Source organism: Cyprinus carpio, chromosome B8 (assembly GCF_018340385.1).
Source record: "Cyprinus carpio isolate SPL01 chromosome B8, ASM1834038v1, whole genome shotgun sequence".
NCBI lineage: Eukaryota > Metazoa > Chordata > Actinopteri > Cypriniformes > Cyprinidae > Cyprinus > Cyprinus carpio.
The window spans coordinates 3,837,682-3,855,497 of NC_056604.1; the positions used below are offsets into that span (position 1 = coordinate 3,837,682).

The 17,816-nt window shown below is 41.2% G+C and overlaps 2 pseudogenes; both read left to right on the top strand.

The window, feature by feature from the left end:
* The window catches only part of LOC122138314, a 9,222-nt pseudogene extending 7,959 nt beyond the window's left edge, over positions 1-1,263 (top strand).
* A 4,473-nt stretch (positions 1,264-5,736) lies between these two features.
* Positions 5,737-17,816, top strand: part of LOC109075714 — a 19,293-nt pseudogene continuing 7,213 nt past the window's right edge.

The window sequence follows — 17,816 nt, forward strand, 5'->3', positions numbered from 1 at the left end:
AATGGGTTTTTTTGCATGTGCAAACCTTTTGCAACTGTCCACTTGAAGTTAAAAGACAAAATTAAAACGTGACTAACAACCAGCCACATTACAACGTTGTTTTGCTGGTCTCATGAATGGCACTTCGGAAGGGGAGTTCGTCTTTCCAAAAAAAATTAATTAACAACTGAATCCTTTCACAATAAGTGATGATAGAGCTCTCTACAATGATGCAGATGACGTGATCGTTTTTCATAAAGCCATCAGCTGGGATCTGTCCAACCTTCCTCCATCTCCTCGTCCTCCATTCCAGAGGTGGATTTGGATGCATTTGGAATCACCAACCAACACCAAAAAGATACCAGGTCTGGAAAACCTGTTCAATCTCACTCTCAGCTACAGACAGGATGCTGATATTCCTGTACGGATGCGCTTGATGAGCAGGAAGAAACCTAATGAGGATTTTGTGATTCCCAAAAGGACCAACTGGTGTGTTGGATTGTAAGTAACAGTAGTCCCTCAACTGGTGTCGACACAAGGAAACATTTTTTACAGAGAATTCAGCAAATACATACAAGTGACTTTGTTCGGAAGGGCCTATGCAAAGTTCCTGGATTATAATGATTACTATCCAACCATGGCCAGCTGCAAATTTTACCTTGCCTTTGAGAACTCCATCCACAAGGACTACCTCACCGAGAAGATAAACGGGCCGCTCGCGGCAGGTACCGTCCCTGTGGTCTTGTGTCCTCCGAGAAGAAACTATGAAATCTTTGTTCCTGCTGAGTCCTTCATTCACGTGAATGACTTCCCAGATGCAAAGTCACTAGCCGAATATCTGCTTCATCTGGACCAGGATGAAGATGCATATCGCAAGTACTTTAACTGGAGGAAACATCTCACTCCAAGTCCTCATTTAATATTACAGACACAAGAGTTTATTCTGCCTATTTGCACTGCCTGTGACCATGTAGCACGACGCAGGGAATATAAAGAAGCTCATGATATTTATGATTGGTACTTCAATTAAAGTTACCTCAGGCTTTCTTACATTATCAGTTACTGACTACAATGTTTATGAAATAGATTGTATTTTATATGATCTGTTACTTTTGATAGTAGATTTTGTAACCGTTTTGGTGGAAGTATTTTAATAAATCATTGCTTATGGAAGACTTAGTAATTAAGTGAAGATGCTTGTACTTTTGTTTTATTTTATATTCCAGCTCTAAACTAGCTCTTTTTGTAATTGTTTGTGTTTTTTATTCATTTGTAAATAACTCTTCATTTGTACATTTCTATTTGATACAAATACTTAAACTTATCAGAAAGGTCTGCAATCTTTATTTTAAGTGTTGAAGATGAATTTGGTGTTTGACATGTAGAGTGCAGTGTAGCAAACAAATTCAAATAAACTTTTATAAATAGAGCAAATGTTGACTGAGTGCAATGTTTAGTTGGAATTCAAGCTAATTCCTTTGTTGTTGTGCAACTGGGCCATTCACGTCTTTCTCGTCACGTCTTATGTCTCAGGTTTCCATGTCTGGTTCAGTAGTGTCTTCATGCTGGCCAGACCAAGTGCGGATTGTTAGACTTTGAAGTTACAGAAATGTAAACCACACAATCAACACAACAGATTTTTGGCCAGTTGATTGCAAAGTGACCAGCTCCTACAATACATTCACAGGAGTGAAAATCATGACATGAGGGCAAGTACATTTGTGACCCAGGACCACAAAACCTGACTTAAGCCAAAACTTATATTTTTAGCAATAGCCAAAAATACATTGTATAGGTCAAATGATTGATTTTTATTTTATGCCAAAAATCATTAGGATATTAAGATATCCATGAAGACATTTTGTAAATTTACTACTGTAAATATATTAAATCTTAATTGTTTATTAGTAATATGCATTGCTAAGAACTTGATTTGGACAACTTTAAAGGTGATTTTCTCAGTATTTTGATTTTCTTGCACCCTCAGATTCCAGATTTTCAAAAAGTTCTATCTCGACCAAATATTGTCCTATCACAACAAACCATGCATCGGTGGAAAGCTAATTTATTCAGCTTTCATATGATGTATAAAATCTCAATTTCGACCCAAAACTTGACCCTTATGACTGGTTTTGTGGTCCAGGGCCACTTTTACTTCCATTCCTAAATTAATTGTTCCTTTAACTTCTCTGTGATCAAGAAATATGTAACCACAGAGATGCAGAAAACCTTTTGGAGTTTTACTATAAATAGACCAGAAGGAAACAGGCACAATGGTAGTGTAACACACGGACTGGCGACAGAGGATTAGTGGAAACTGGTATTTTATTGAGACCGGCAGAATATGACAGAGGATGAGTAGTAAATGGAATAGGAATGAGAATCCTTGCAATCGGGTAATGCATTTGACGGATGGGATGACCAGAGTAGCCGGTTGGTGTGACCAGAGTGGAGGATAGTGAGCACACACCTCGGCGATGATGAGTAGTAGAGGTACTTGATCGAAGCAACACAGGAGAGTAACAGGAGCCATGGGGAAGAGAAGGCAGATTGCTTGGAGAGAAGGTAAACACAAGAGGTAAGTATTTAGTATGAGTCAATTCAAGTAACTTAGCAGGGAAATGTTCCGCTGATCAGTCACGAGATCAGACAACTGATGATCCGAGGTGTGTGCTTATCAAGTGCTGGGGAAGATTGGTGATTGAATGGTGAACAGGTGCTAGTGATTAATATTCAGGTGAGGGAGTGCGTTGTGATGAGCCTGACCGATTTGTGACAGGTAGGTGGGAGCAAGGTTTTTGGTTGTGACAACAGACCCTGTGTTATGTTACAGTACAGTAGAGTAAAAAAATCCAATTATCCAACAAAATGTTGGAAGGTTAAAAATATTTAAGTTGAACTAATTTTATTGCTAGGGCTTAGTTGAGATGACATTAAGTCTACAAATATATATTTTAAAAAACATTACATGAAGGGTTATTTTCAAATCCAGTCAACATTCAGAATGCCAAAGTTGACTAAACTAATGAATACAATACCAGGCAATATTAAGATCATTCACAAATTCACAACATATTTAAAAACATTGAATAAGTGCTATACTGTATGTCTGAGGGAAATGAACTGTTTAAGTTAAGTGGACGTGGACTTTCATTTTGTTTAATCCATAAAACACTTAATGTCAAAAACTGAAAATGAATTTTCGGTTTAATTTTGGCATGTTGAATGTTATTTTTGTGTTTCCGCTAAGTGTAAAGATCGCATGAAGAGATCATGTGGTCTTTCTCTATGAGCCATGTTGCTTAATATGACTAACCAAAATCTTTGAAACTTGTAATGTAAACCACAGTAACACGCTTATTTTAATTTAACGTGGGCGTATTGAATGGGTTTTTTGCATGTGCAAACTTTTGCAACTGTCCCATGAAGTTAAAAGACAAAATTAAACGTGACTAACAACCAGCCACATTACAACGTTGTTTCTGGTCTCATGAATGGCACTTCAGAAGGGGAGTTCATCTTTCCAAACAAAAATTAACAACTGAATCCTTTCACAATGCTGTTATCAAAGCAGGGTGCATCTCGATCAGGTAAAGAATCAGTGCACACAATGTTGTGTTTTCACACAAGTGTAGTTCGATAATGCAATGAGTTAGTGTTCAGTGATGCATCGAGTTTGATTGTGCTGAAAGCATTCTGTCATGCCTGACCAATGTATGTGTTCGACTACTGGTGTCTGAAGACAGAAGTTAAGTAAAAAGATACCATAAGTTGATGTTACTACCTGTGCCGGTGTGATCCTTATCAAACGTAACATTTGGCGACAAGGATGGCTGATATCGCACTACCACCTCCTGCTCCTTTCCTTGCTCTACCCCGGCGAGCCTCCGATTCCCTGGTCTCGCTGGTTACAGTCCTTTGAGACTTACATTTTGGCAGTGGGGCTGACTGACGTGAGTGCAGCACGTAAAAAAGCGCTGTTACAGCATTGCTTGGGAGCTGAGGGTCAGCACGTGCTGGGAGCTCTTGAGTCGGGCACCACAAGCGATTATGACACAGCCGTGGAACTTCTGACCGCACACTTTGCAGCCCCACAGAGCGCTCTCTTTGCGACGTTTTCTGTTCTGCCAAAGACACCAGCTTCCCAGTGAATCCGTGCAACAGTACATAGCCAATTTGCGGGGATTGGCCAGCACATGCAAGTTCGGTGCATTGCAGGACGAAATGATTCGCGACCAGTTAATTGAACATACCAACGATGCAAAAGTGTGTGAAACTCTGCTGTTAGAACCGGATGATTTATCACTGTCCTCGGGCAATCACGATTGCATTAAGAATAGAGAGTGCAGCCGCATGTGTGTCGGCTCTGACCAAACAGCAAACAATCGCGGACTACTCGGCCCCCCTCCCCCATGCCATCATCGACGTTACATCCCAGCCAGAACGACACATTGGCGGCAGCAGACTCCTCTGCAGTTATGCTACTGAGGCGCCAGCAGCAGTCTCGGCCACAACTGTGCTAAACGCAATCATTTTGCTTCAGTCTGCCGCTCTGCCCCAGCTGTGCCAGACCAAACACCCACTATCATTCACGATGTCTACTCTGGGCCAGTCTCATTTAAAGCCTGTTCAGTGCGCCTAAATGATGTGTGTATCCCACTGCTTTTGGACACTGGTGCCAGTGTGTCTCTCCTGAATATGCACACATACAGCACTTTTTTCCGGAGCCCTGCCACTTTCGGCACCTTCTGCTTCACTCTGTGGAGTATGGCGACTCAAAGAGATTGACTTAGTGGGTTCCCTGCAAGTGACTGTTGGGTATGGCAACAAGATGGTGCCCAGCTTTACCTTCCACGTTGCCCGTCTCGGGGCCAACCTGATTGGTCTGGATTTGTTCTCGGTTCTGGGATTTTCTCTTGTCGACATGAAGGGAGCTGCGATCCTGACAGTCTCCATGCCCTGGCAGGAAAAGTGGCCATCCCTGTTTGACGGCTTGGGCTGCCTTACTGCTTTTGCCCATCAAACCCCCTCCTGAACCTTTCCATTAAACCAGTCATCCAACCACTCCGACGCATTCCCTTGGCTCTCCGTGATGGTGTCTCGGCTGAGCTTAAGCAGCTGCTGGATGTTGGCATTATTGAACCAGTGGATGCATCCCCCTGGGTCTCAAACCTGGTGGTAGCTAAGAAGAAATCAGGGGCCCTACGGGTGTGTGTCGACCTGCGAGCGGTGAATAAGGCAGTGATCCCAGACAGGTTCCCTCTGCCTACCTCAGAAGAGCTCATTGCTCAGTTTCATGGCTCAACCGTGTTCTCTAAACTGGATCTCAGACAGGGCTACCTACAAGTGCCTCTTCACCCGGACAGCAGAAACCTCACAGCCTTTGTGACACATGCAGGCGTGTTTCGCTACACACGTATGCCGTTCGGACTCAGCTCCGCCCCAATCTGTTTCCAAAAAATCATGGTGTCGGTGTTGGCTGGTATACCGGGGGTGGCCATTTACCTGGATGACGTGGTTATCCAGGGGCACACCCCAGAGAGTCATGATGAACGCCTCAGCAGAGTCTTTGTAGCCCTGGCTAAACACAAACTAACCCTAAATGCGGAAAAAAATGTGTTTTTCCTCTGCACCGACTATTGAATATGTGGGATTTCGCTGTCGGCAGATGGCGTCACACCACTTCAATCAAATGTAGATGCCATACTGGCAATTCCCGAACCCAGCTCAGCTGCGCAGGTCGCCTCCTTTTTGGGTATGACGGGCTACTACCTGAAGTTCCTCCCACATTATTCTGCTACCACTGCCCCACTACGGCGACTGGTGCATAAGGATGAGCCATGGGTGTGGTCACAGGCATGCTCTGATGCTGTGCGTGTGCTCAAGTTGCAGCTCACCACAGCCCCAGTGTTGGGCTCACTTTGATATCTCCAGCCCCACCTGGGTGACCTGCGATGCATCAGCTACAAACCATAGGAGCAGTGCTGTCACAGACCCAGCAGGGTGTTGAGAAGCCCATCGCCTTTGCATCACGGGCCTTCAATCAGACGGAGCAGCGGTACTCAGTGGGGGAACGTGAAGCATTAGCCTGCATCTGGGCCTGCGAGAGGTGGCACTTGTATCTCTATGGCCGCGCTTTCACCCTAAGAACAGATCACCAGGCCCTGACTGCATTACTTTCCACATCGGGGACAGCCCACCGGCCACTGAGGCTACACCGCTGGTCCGACCGTCTTCGCCAGTATAACTTTGATCTGAAGTTCACCCCAGGCAGAGACAATGTTGTGGCCGATCTACTGTCCCGCCACACCCCACCACACACACCCCCACACCGACACAGATCAGGTGGAACGGGACATTGTCCAGATGTTACACAGACCCCTCCAGCCGTCGTATCATTACAAGAATTGAAGGAGGCATCGGAACAGGATCCGGTCCTTTCTCAGCTCAGAGTCTATATGTCTGAATGGCTGGCCTCAGGGGGTACCAGAAGAGCTGGCAGCATTTTCCAGAATAAAGCAGGAGCTGTCCTGCTGGAATGACACCTGTGTGGCACACGGCCTCTGCACAGTCATCCCCAGCTCCCTACGTGCACGTGTCCTGGCAATGGCTCACGAGGGCCACCTGGGTATCGTGAAGTTGAAGCAACGCTGCAGGGACTGGATTTGGTGGCCAGGAATGGATAAAGACATTGAGGCCCTGGTGAAAGACTGTGCTGCCTGTTTGTTATTGAGCGGTGAGACTGGTCACCAGGCCCCTCCACCCTTACAAACCTCTTGCTTGGCCATCGCAGCCCTGGGACCACCTGCAGCTGGACATATGTGGTGAGATACAGGGAGTTCCTCATCACCAACGCTTCCTAGTGGTTGTCTATGACCTGCATTCGAAATGGCTTGAGCTCATTGCCACCGGCTCTGTGACCTCACAAGTCATAATTAACTTCCTTGACTCTCTGTTTTCCCTGCTGGGGCCTTCCAAACACTATCACTACTGACAATGGCCCACAGCTGATCTCAGCCGAGTTCACAACATACCTCAAAAACAAAAGGTATTCATTACATTTGCACGGCATACTATCACCCCCAAGCTAATGGCGGTGTCGAACGCTTCCATCAGTCACTGAAAAACAGATCACACTTGTTCCAGGGATGGAGCTTCTTACGGGCCATCCATCACACACTGCTGCACTACAGGGCCACCCAACACTCTACGACGGGGCTCTCTCCAGCTTTTCTCATGCTTGGCCGTGAGCTCCAACTTCCGCTCGACAGGCTCAGCCCCGCACTGCCTCAGGAACCACTACTGGAAGTCAGGGCCTCTGTCACCCGCCAGCAGAGGAGCATGAAGCAGAAATTTGATTTCTCAGCATGTGTTAAGGTCCCTGACATAAAGGCCGCAGATTGGGTCAGGGTTCGCAGGCCCCACAGAGACAACAAACTTGCTTCATATTGGTCTGTTCCTCTTCAAGTTACTCATCAGTTAGGTCCAGCCACCTTCTTGCTCAGCGATGGCACACGGTGGCACGCAAGCCGTCTCCGCAAAGTGCCGCCCCCGGCACATACAACAGACGTTGCACCTCAAGCCACACCCCCTGCTTGGCAGGACACCCCAGCACTTCAGCTGACACCTCAGACAGCCCCTGCACAGGCTCCAGACATGCCTATCAACCTGCCAGCTGAGATGTGTGCCTGCCCATCACAGGCTGCCCAGCCTCATCCCCGTGTTTCTCCATGGCCTGTCCGCATTTGTTCTCGCCCAGGGCACTTAAAGGTCTTTGTGTCAACATTTCATATTTGAAACCCCGTAGGAGGGGGGAAATGTTGTGTTCTCACACAAGTGTAGTTTGATAATGCAATGAGTTAGTGTTTCAGTGATGCATCGAGTTTGATTGTGCTGAAAGCATTCTGTCATGCCTGACCAATGTATGTGTTCGACTACTGGTGTCTGAAGACAGAGAAGTTAAGTAAAAAAGATACGATAAGTTGATGTTACTCCCTGTGTCGGTGTGATCCTTATCAAATGTAACACACAAGTTTGTATTTTTCAACAACAACAAAAAAAAAATGGTTGCAACTTCGGTTTCATCACAAATTTAATTAACTGATATTGTTACATTGTAAATGATTTAAAAGCCATCATTTCATTTTTTTAGATAAATTGTGCTTTTCTTTCTCCATCAGGGTGTAGCCAAAGGTTTCATTGGTGCTTGGTTGTCTTTGCAAGTTTTCAGATGCAACCCAGTCAGTTGTTCCAAGGCACCAAACACTGGCTCGTGACCAGACCGCTCCACTGGAACTACATAGTGTGTGTACTTTCAAGACCAAAACTTTGTTTTCATTCCAGGTAATATGTAAATGTTTGAGATTTTAAAGGGGTGGTTGATTGCGATTTCACTTTTTTTCACGTTAGTTAGTGTGTAATGTTGCTGTCTGAACATAAACAATATCTGCAAAGTTACGAAGCTGAAAGTTCAATGCAAATGGAGATATCGTCTTTTTAAATTCTGGCCGTTTAATACCTACAAAAACGGCTGGTAGGGACTACAACAAGTTACTTCCTGGGTTCATGACGTAACAAACCCAGATAAACCCCCGACCTCCGGAAAAAGGCAGCAAAGGGGGCGAGACCATGCTGCGCTGCTTTAGAGAAGAAGAAGAGAAAACTAGAGGTGCACCTATACAAAATACAACTGTATACAATACAAACTGGAGCACATGCCACTGAGGTGAGGGGCAGGATGTTTAGACGCTCACTAGAGGAGGTTTTAGCCAATCACAACACACTGGGCTAGCTAACAAATCAGAGCCCATCACCTTTTTCTGAGGGAGAGGCTTCATAAAAGCAGGAAATGATCAACACATTTCTCAGAGAAGGTACAGAGCGGTGTGGAATAAAAGTAAATTATGTGAAAAATCATGCGTTTTTTTTTTTAAACGAAGCATGTTAGACTTCACTTAATGAACACAATCAAGCCTAGAAAAAAAACAATGAACCACCCCTTTAATACAATTAACATGTGCTTTATTGTTCTCAGTGGCATCTATCCTAATATTAGTCTGTTTCTTTCTTATATTCCGAGGTCACTGTAGCCACCAGATCCAGTCTGTATCCAGTCCAGATGGTGGATCAGCACCTAGAGACGACTTTGACAGCCCTGAATGTCAGTGGAGACCATGACAACTAGATGAGCCCCAGAGATAGATCCCCTGCAAAGACTGCGTCAACTAGACGGCCATCGGGACAAGACCACATGAACCAGACGAGTCCTCAATCAGACTTTGCTGCTGTTTTTGCCTGCCTGGAGTACGATGGAGTTTTGGATCCTTCGGCACACTACATTCCAGGTTACTACTGTAAAGCTGCTTTGACACAATCTGAATTTTTAAAAAGCATCATATACCATAAATAACGGTGACTTGACTTTACTTAACTCCATTCACTGCAACATCTGGCTCATTTTAAATTTTCATTTTTCTCATTTTAAATATGTCATTTTGAAAAGTAGCAATATTTGTAAATGTTTATTTGTTTTATTAAACCAATGTTTAAAATTAATTCTGAAGTTGTATTGTAAATCTAATGTTTGACAACTGTAGCACTTAAAAATAAAAATATATATTAGTTCTTTTTTTTTTTAAGTGACATGTGACCAAGTATGGTGTCCCTCACTTGGAATTTGTGCTCTGCATTTAACCCATCCAAGTGCACACACACCCCGGAGTAGTGGACTGCCCGTTTTTGAAAAACAAACAAACAAACAAAAAAAAATACAGACAAGATCAAATTAATACTACAGTGATTGTTTTGCTTCATAAGCCATATCACCCTGGAGCCCAAGACCGGTTGCCCACTGAAGCTAAGCAGGGCTGAGCCTGGTCAGTACCTGGATAGGAGACCTCCTGGAAAACTAGGTTGCTGCTGGAAGAGGTGCTAGTGAGGCCAGCAGGGGGTGCTCACCCTGTGGTCTGTGTGGGTCCTAGCGCCCCAGTGTAGTGATGGGGACACTATACTGTCAACAAGCACCGTCCTTCGGATAAGATGTTAAACCGAGGTCCTGACTCTCTGTGGTCAGTAAAAATCCCAGGATGTCTTTCAAAAAGAGTAGAGGTGTGACCTCGGCATCCTGGCTAGGCCTTGCCCATTGGCCTCTGACCACCATGGCCCTCCTAACAATCCCCATATCCACTCTGTCTCCTCTCCCCCAGTAAGCTGGTGTGTGGTGGGCACCCACACCACACAGTGGTGGAAGCAATACAGCCAGGTGGATGCTGCACACTGGTGGTGGATGAGGAGATACCCCCTGACTATGTAAAGCACTTTGAGTGCCTAGAAAAGCACTATATAAATGTAAGGAATTATTATTATTATAAGGCCTCAATGTGTGGAGCCACTGCTAATTTGGTCTTGTCTGTATATGTTTTTTTAAATAATAAGTTGAATCAGCTTGAAATTATTTACAGTGTAGTGATACTGTTTGACGCTTTTATCACATTGCTTTCATATGCAATTTTAACTCCCACTTTCCTATTCACGATCACTCTGGTAGCACGTGAAGGCAGCATCAGTGAAAACAGACAGACAATGGTAGCTTTAGCAACATTAGCCTCACAAAGCCTTATCTCTTTCAGAAAGGCAATTTGGGAAAACAAACGCGTGATACTTACTGGATCATGAACAGCTGGCACACTGCTTCATCATTCAGGAGCAACTTTTGTGCAAAACCTGCTTTATACTGACCCTCATTCACAAAGCAGTCTGGTGTAAATGATTCGCGCAGACATAAATGAATATCGGTAGAGTTAGGGAGCATTTTCTTCAAAAAACAAAATTAATCCACCTCGTCTTCAGTGGCTCAGATTTCGGGAGTAAATGGAGAGAGCTATGTGGATTCATATATCCAGCTACAGAACACCTAAAACGCTTGGGATTCTCGTCAGTGCAGCAATGGCGGACTGTATACTACTCGCTGTGAACTCGCTCAGGGCAGTTCTATGTTAGAACGGCAGTGTCTGTCAACTTTCGTAGGCGGGGCCTGTGGTTAATGTGATGTCACATTAGCAGCAATGCTGAAAAGTCAAGTCAAGTCAAGTCAAGTCAAGTCAAGTCTGCTTTATTGTCAATTCTGCCACATGTACAGTACATACATACAGAGAATTGAAATTGCGTTACTCTCAGACCCATGGTGCATACAGATAACACTAACAGTAGAGCCTAAAAATATAGATAGATACAGATAAAATATTAAATATAAAATACACTATACAAATAAGGGCATGTAAAAAAAATGAAAACAGGTAGTTGGGAGACACTGCTTATTACTTATGGGGATTTTTAAAAAAGGAATTGGTGGATTTTTATCATTATAGGGTGGTTGTGTACACACACTGACAACACACATTTATGTCCAAACAACATGTGAAAGTGAATTTTTCAAAATAGGTCCCCTTTAAAAGTAATGCATTACAATATTGCGTTACTCCCTTAAAAAAGTAACTAATTACGTTACTTAGTTACTTTTTGTGGAAAGTAATGCGTTACGTTACTTTTGTGTTACTTTTTTAAATATGAGCAGGGCTTGATTGTTTTTAAAATAAGAAGTTCTATTTACAGCAAATGTAAAAGCCCTTTCACACCAAAGAGTGTAATGAATAAACCTCAGGCTGAAGGAAAAATAAATTCACTTCTGTACAGTAGAACACAGGAGAAGAAGGTTCAACACTCCTCAGCAACAAAAAAACAAAAACAATGAAGCACAAATGTTAGTTTATTTTTGCTTATTAGTATGGTTGAATTGGATCATCGAAGGTCAGCAGCAAAGAAATTAGTTAATAAAATGGGATTAGATACATTTGTGTTATTTAACATATTTAACCATTGCAGGTTCGCATTTCACTGTTTTAATTAATTTTGATGAATACTAAATCTGTGTTTTTTTTTTTTTTTGCAAGTGGGAAGAGTTAATGCACATTCACATTTAGTCTAGAACTACATCATGTTCACACAGCGCACACAACACCTCTGTACCTGTAAGTGTTTAGAAAGAATTCTTGGTTCCCAAACATGATATTGTTCTTTTTTTTTCAGCTGATATGTACCCTACTGGAAAGAGATCATGTGAAGGAATCCTAATAAACTTGATTTAACCATCGCAGTGAGTTCAGTTGGAATTAAGAGTTTTTCTGGTCCTGTTCCTTTAGGCACAACAATATCCAAATTAAATTCATATAGTTCCTAATCAAACACACCTAAATGTATCTTCTGAACTTGCGTGACATTTATACTTAAGTCCACATTCCCAACCCAGCATTTAACATTTATGTTTGATTAGGCCAGGCCCATCCTCCAGGCGATTCTGACAGATGACAAAACAAACATACAAAAAAAAAAAAAAACTAACAAAAAAAACATACTTGTGAAAGATATGCTTTCAATCACCAAATGACACCTAATTAAAAGGGACAAATAATACAGGTATGAATAGATCCACCAAAATGTTTCTATCTGTAGGCCCTAATTACCTTACTTAGTTACTTTTTATGGAAATGAAAATATGCGTGCAATGGTAAATTTTATCCGTGCGACTCTTAAAGTGACAGCATGCTAATATTCCTGCTGAGACTGTGTGCTTATATTAATCTAATTATTATAATTAATATTCATTAATATCAAACATCAAAATACACATTCAAAATCACACACTGCTCTTGAGTGAAGGACTTTTGTAGCTTTAATAAGAAACAAAAAAAAGTTTAAATACTACGCTGTTTTTTTTTTTTTTTTACATTTGATTATTAATTTCTGTAGTAGGCTGTAAACTGCTTGAGAATTGCATAAAAAACATTAAAGCACAGCTTGTTTCATTTGTATCTTTTTATTATATTGTATTTGTCCTTTGCTTTTATATTACTGACAGTTTAATTATTTGTATTCATTTTGAGGACTTTTTGTTTGTTTGAAATTCTGCTGGTCTCTACAATGTTGATGTCATAGCAAACTTATTTAAAGGAAATACATATTTGATATGTATTACTATCTTTAAATAAATCACTCATATAAAGTTTTGGTCATATGGCCCCCTCATAGTCATGTTAGGGCTGGACAATATATCGAACGATATGACCATGCGCATCTCGTCAGTAAAGCCGGTTCCATGATTAGCGGTAAATCCCCATCACCTGCTTTCAAATGGAGCTGCAGTTAATACACAGAGCCGTAGTTTACTGACAAGCTACGCTATATCGAGTTCATTATCAAAGGTGATTCATCTTCAATAAGGAACTCGATATAGCGTAGCTTCTCAGTGAACTCAGTGAACTAAGCCACCTGTGCATAAAAACAACAACTCTTAATCTAGAACTAGCTAACTGAGGCATAATGATATTGGAATATAATAGCAAGACCTCAAAGGTCGGCTAAGGTAAATAGTGTTAAGCTGTTATCAGTAACAATTTTATAAAAAAAAATAATTGTTTTATTACAAAAAATATACCCAGGAAAGTTATTTTTACACAGAAGACAAAAACTTTGATCTAAAACTAGCTAAGTAAAATGTTTTATTATAATATATCAGGATTGCCAACATTGGTTGCCTGAATGAAGTGAGATACATGAATATTTAACAAACAAACGAACAAACAAAAATTACACACTGCCCTTTACACCACTGTTTGTCTATATTGAATATTTTTAATAACTTAAAATATTTCAAAGCCTATATTATTTTTTTTTATTATACAGCTGTGCAGTAAAATTCACTTTAAAGATTCTCTTTTCATTCATTAGGATGAAAAAAATTGCCAGAATGTGTCTCCTGGTGGAAACAAGGCCTTTTTAGATGAAAAGGAACATTTAACCACCAGTAGATGACAGCAGAGGATCACTCATCAGCTCAAGTTTTCTACTCCCTAGTTTTTGTCACGTCTTGCTTTATCTATTATAAAATGACTATAATACCAATTTTTGTACTTTTACTTGTACTAAAGTATGAATAAAAAAATTGGTCATGTTCCATTTGGCAAATGGAAGATGACTCAATGATATATAATTATTTTAAGGGTTCTTAGTTTGTTTGTGTTGTGTACATTTTGTGATAAAACTGATTGTATTGCTGCCCATTTTGGCCAGGACACTCATGTGAAAGAGATTTTAAGTGAGAGATTGGTTAAATAAAGGCTAAAACAAAACAACAACAAAAAAAAAAAATATTAATGGTCTAATAATTAAATAATAATGCACTATTTATTTATTTATTTTTAACTGTAGAAGCTGCTAAATATATTCAGCCACTACAGACTTGTCGCTGAATATGTTTGTTACTCTGAATTTTCTCAGCATCACTTAATGCACAGCTCTATTTTGACACCGGCTTGTCAGATAGTTCATTCCGTCCATTGCTACAATGTTTAGATATTTCACTGTCAATCATAGCAGTGACTCGGCGTGGAACAATTAAGCTGATTCACTCGCGTAATTACATACAATCTAGTCATTCATTAAACAAAAAACATAGACAAACAAAAATTTTCCCAAATTTTAAACGAATTATGTGAGAAACCTTTTTTCTTGTTATAATGGGAAGATCCTCGAGCGTGTAGAACTCCATAAACTTGTGAAAACAATTAGTTCAGAGAAACAACTTTGATCTGATTCTGATCTGATTCGTGCCGCCGTGGAGGAAATAATAAGATATGTTTAGATTATTTAATTATTTAATACTGCGTTTTTGTATATAACCATTGACCATTGACACTATATCACAAAAAACAAAACAAAAAAAAAATTGTACTCTTACTGAATAGATATGTTAAAAGTTATGTGACTATACAAAATAAATGCCAGAAGTATAGTAGCATTTGAGTTCACACTCAGTGTAAATGTAGTAATGTAAGCTGTTCATGACTTTCCATGATGTTTGGGGGAAACCTAAATGCTACATTGTGTGATGTTTGGGTGAAAGACAGTTGCTTAGTGATGCCATTCATGTTGTGATGGATGTGAGCATATAAATGTTGTGGATTGTAATAAGAAACACTGTTTTAGGGTCCTATGAAATCCGTTTAATTCAGTTTTATTTTATTCCAAATTCCGTTTTAATTTTTCTGGACTCCTTTTTAATAGTTAAATTACATTTTATTAATCATTTATCAGGAAACATAAATTTTCTCACAAAACCATACATTTTCACATTAGTTTATTAAAAAGTTTAACAAAAATTCTGTTTTAGCATGTCTAATTAGTTGAATGCATAAAACATATTTTTTAATTGTTACCAAATTCTGTTTTAGCATGTCAAAACAACTTAAAACATAAAACATAAAGATTTATTCAATTTGTTCTTAAAGTGGCCTGTGTTGTGTATTTAAATTTTTGTGGTTATCAAATGAAGGCATAAAACATTAATTTCATTTATCTTTTAATTATTGAACATTTTAACTTTATTTTTTGGTAAACAAAGGGGATTTACAGTTAAAATTAGAACCTGGAAGAAATGATGTGTGATTATTCCTTAAAAAAAAATGTGTTTCATTGTAGTAGCAGACTTTTATTTTGACGTAGTAGTAGTAGTATTAAAAATAGAACTCTACTTACATTACACTAAAAAAAATTAATAGGCACAATGTCTTCAAATCAAACCAGACTTTTATTTTGACGGGTCGCCGTAAATACCTTTACAGTTGTGTGTATGTGATATGATGCTAGTTTTACTCAAATCAAACGGTCAAATGCTCATGAAGTGACTCTCGGAGCAGTTCTGGAGATATTGCGCTTAAGTAATCTATGTGTGTAGTTAATGAAACCGCTAGTCTGCGACACATTTATTAACAGAGACAAACAGAACATGCAGCATTGATATTATGCGGAGTAATGTTTACAGATACTAGTCCAGACTGAGATTTGATTTAAGTGTAATGTACTTCTTTTTTTATATTCATTCAAAATTTGACAAATTCCATGACATTCCACGTTAAACTGTGAATACAGTTTTTTTGACAGGATTCCGCGATTCCATCTGCGTTTTCCGCATCGTGGAAATCATAAGGCCGTACTGTTTGTTAGAATATATGTTTATTTTTGTTTGTGTTGCAGACCACACCCACATACATGAGTGTATGCTGACCCTGGTCAAGGACATAAGGTTCAAGGTTCAAATGCTCATCTAAATATGTGCACAATCTGAGAACTGGTTAATGCACTTCACTATAACCTGGGTCGCCCTCTGCATATGCCTGTAACAATAAATCTGATGAACTCGATTCCTTCTCCCAGTTTTAGTGATTCTCGGTTTCAGTGGGCGGAGCACACATGAATATTAATGAGTTTTCCGGACCTGTGAGTAGAACCAGATGGAAACTGAGACTTCAGTTCCCTCTTCAGGAACTCGAGCTGCCTCGGAAACGCTATGGGGAACGCGCTTAGCGTGAGCGACTCTGAATATCTTGTGTAATCTGTCCAATGGAAGTGTGTGACGTCACGGGCGGGTGAGACGTAAGCGGCCAGGAAGCTATAAAGGCACATGCCGCGCAGCTGGCATCAGCTTCGCGTCTTTCAGCAAGCGCTCTGTGTGTGCGCATGTCATTCTGTCTTGTCAGTCTTATTTATTGTTGTTTGTCACTATTAGCTCCTCAAAGAGTAAGCAATAGTCAAAGAGCAAAGCTAAGACGATACATCTGAAAGGCGAATCCAGATCAGCGTTTCAGATTGTGTGTTCCTTCCTGCCCTCGCTACATCACGAGTGGGGATACACACAGTCTGTGCGCGGTCTGCCTGGGATCAAAGCACGCTGATTTAGCTCTTGAGGGAGCCGACTGCCTGCACTGTGTACGGCCAGTGCGGACGCTTCGATCCCGGAGGACTTTCCTCGAGAGGGAGTCTTCGCCAGCGTTCCTCGCAGTGTTGGTCCCCGCTTTTCGCCGAGGCGGAAGCGGCGCCTGCATTCGGCTGGGTTCGCAGATAGATCTGCTGGAGGGAATGGAGACGGGCGCTTCCCTATCTCATACCTCAACCCGCCAGATCTGTCTGATCTCTGGGTTCGGAAGCCCGACTGCGGTCCTTCTCCCCGAGTAACGGCCGCGACGCACCGCCTTTCTTTTCTCCGAGGAGATTTGACCACGGAGGGCGTCCAGCTGCCAAACCCTCAGTTTTCCCAGACATCAGATGCAAAGCATCAGTGTCCCCTAACTAAGCAAGCCAGAGGCTTACAGCGGCAAGGAGTCAGCTCTCGCGGGGAAAATAAGGGGGCTAACTGTGCTTCTCGCATATCTGGGGGACCAGGGGCGTATCTAGAGCATTTTAGTACGGATCGCCAGTCTGGGGCACTGGCCTCAAAGAGGGTGGCGGGGTGGGGGTTATGGTTTATGCACGATGTATGTTAAAATACATCGTAGCCCATAATTCACTAAACAAAGAGTGACAGCTTTTTTAGTGGTAATAAGCACTTTGCTTTTCACTCTAGTCTATGATCCATTTAAAATGTTAAAAAACTTTGTTTTTCAGCCACACACACGTTGCAAAGTTTCGGGAATGACATCTGGATATTTATGTGGGATTCACTCTCTCTAAGTAGCAGAAAGTGATTGACACAATGATGACCAGCGCAATAGACGGGGAGAAAATATGTGAAAAATGGGCATTAAGACTAGAGCACCCCTCACTAATTTTTAGAAGCACCCTCAGTGATTATTTCTGGAACCTGCACTGTAAAAAATAAAAAGTTAGAGTTTAACTTAAAAAATTACAGGTAATTTGCTGCCAAAGTTATTCTTAAGTTTACTCAACTTCCATGATTAAAGTTTTTGCTAAATCATTGTAGAAAGTTGATTGAAACTGCTAGTTTAAGT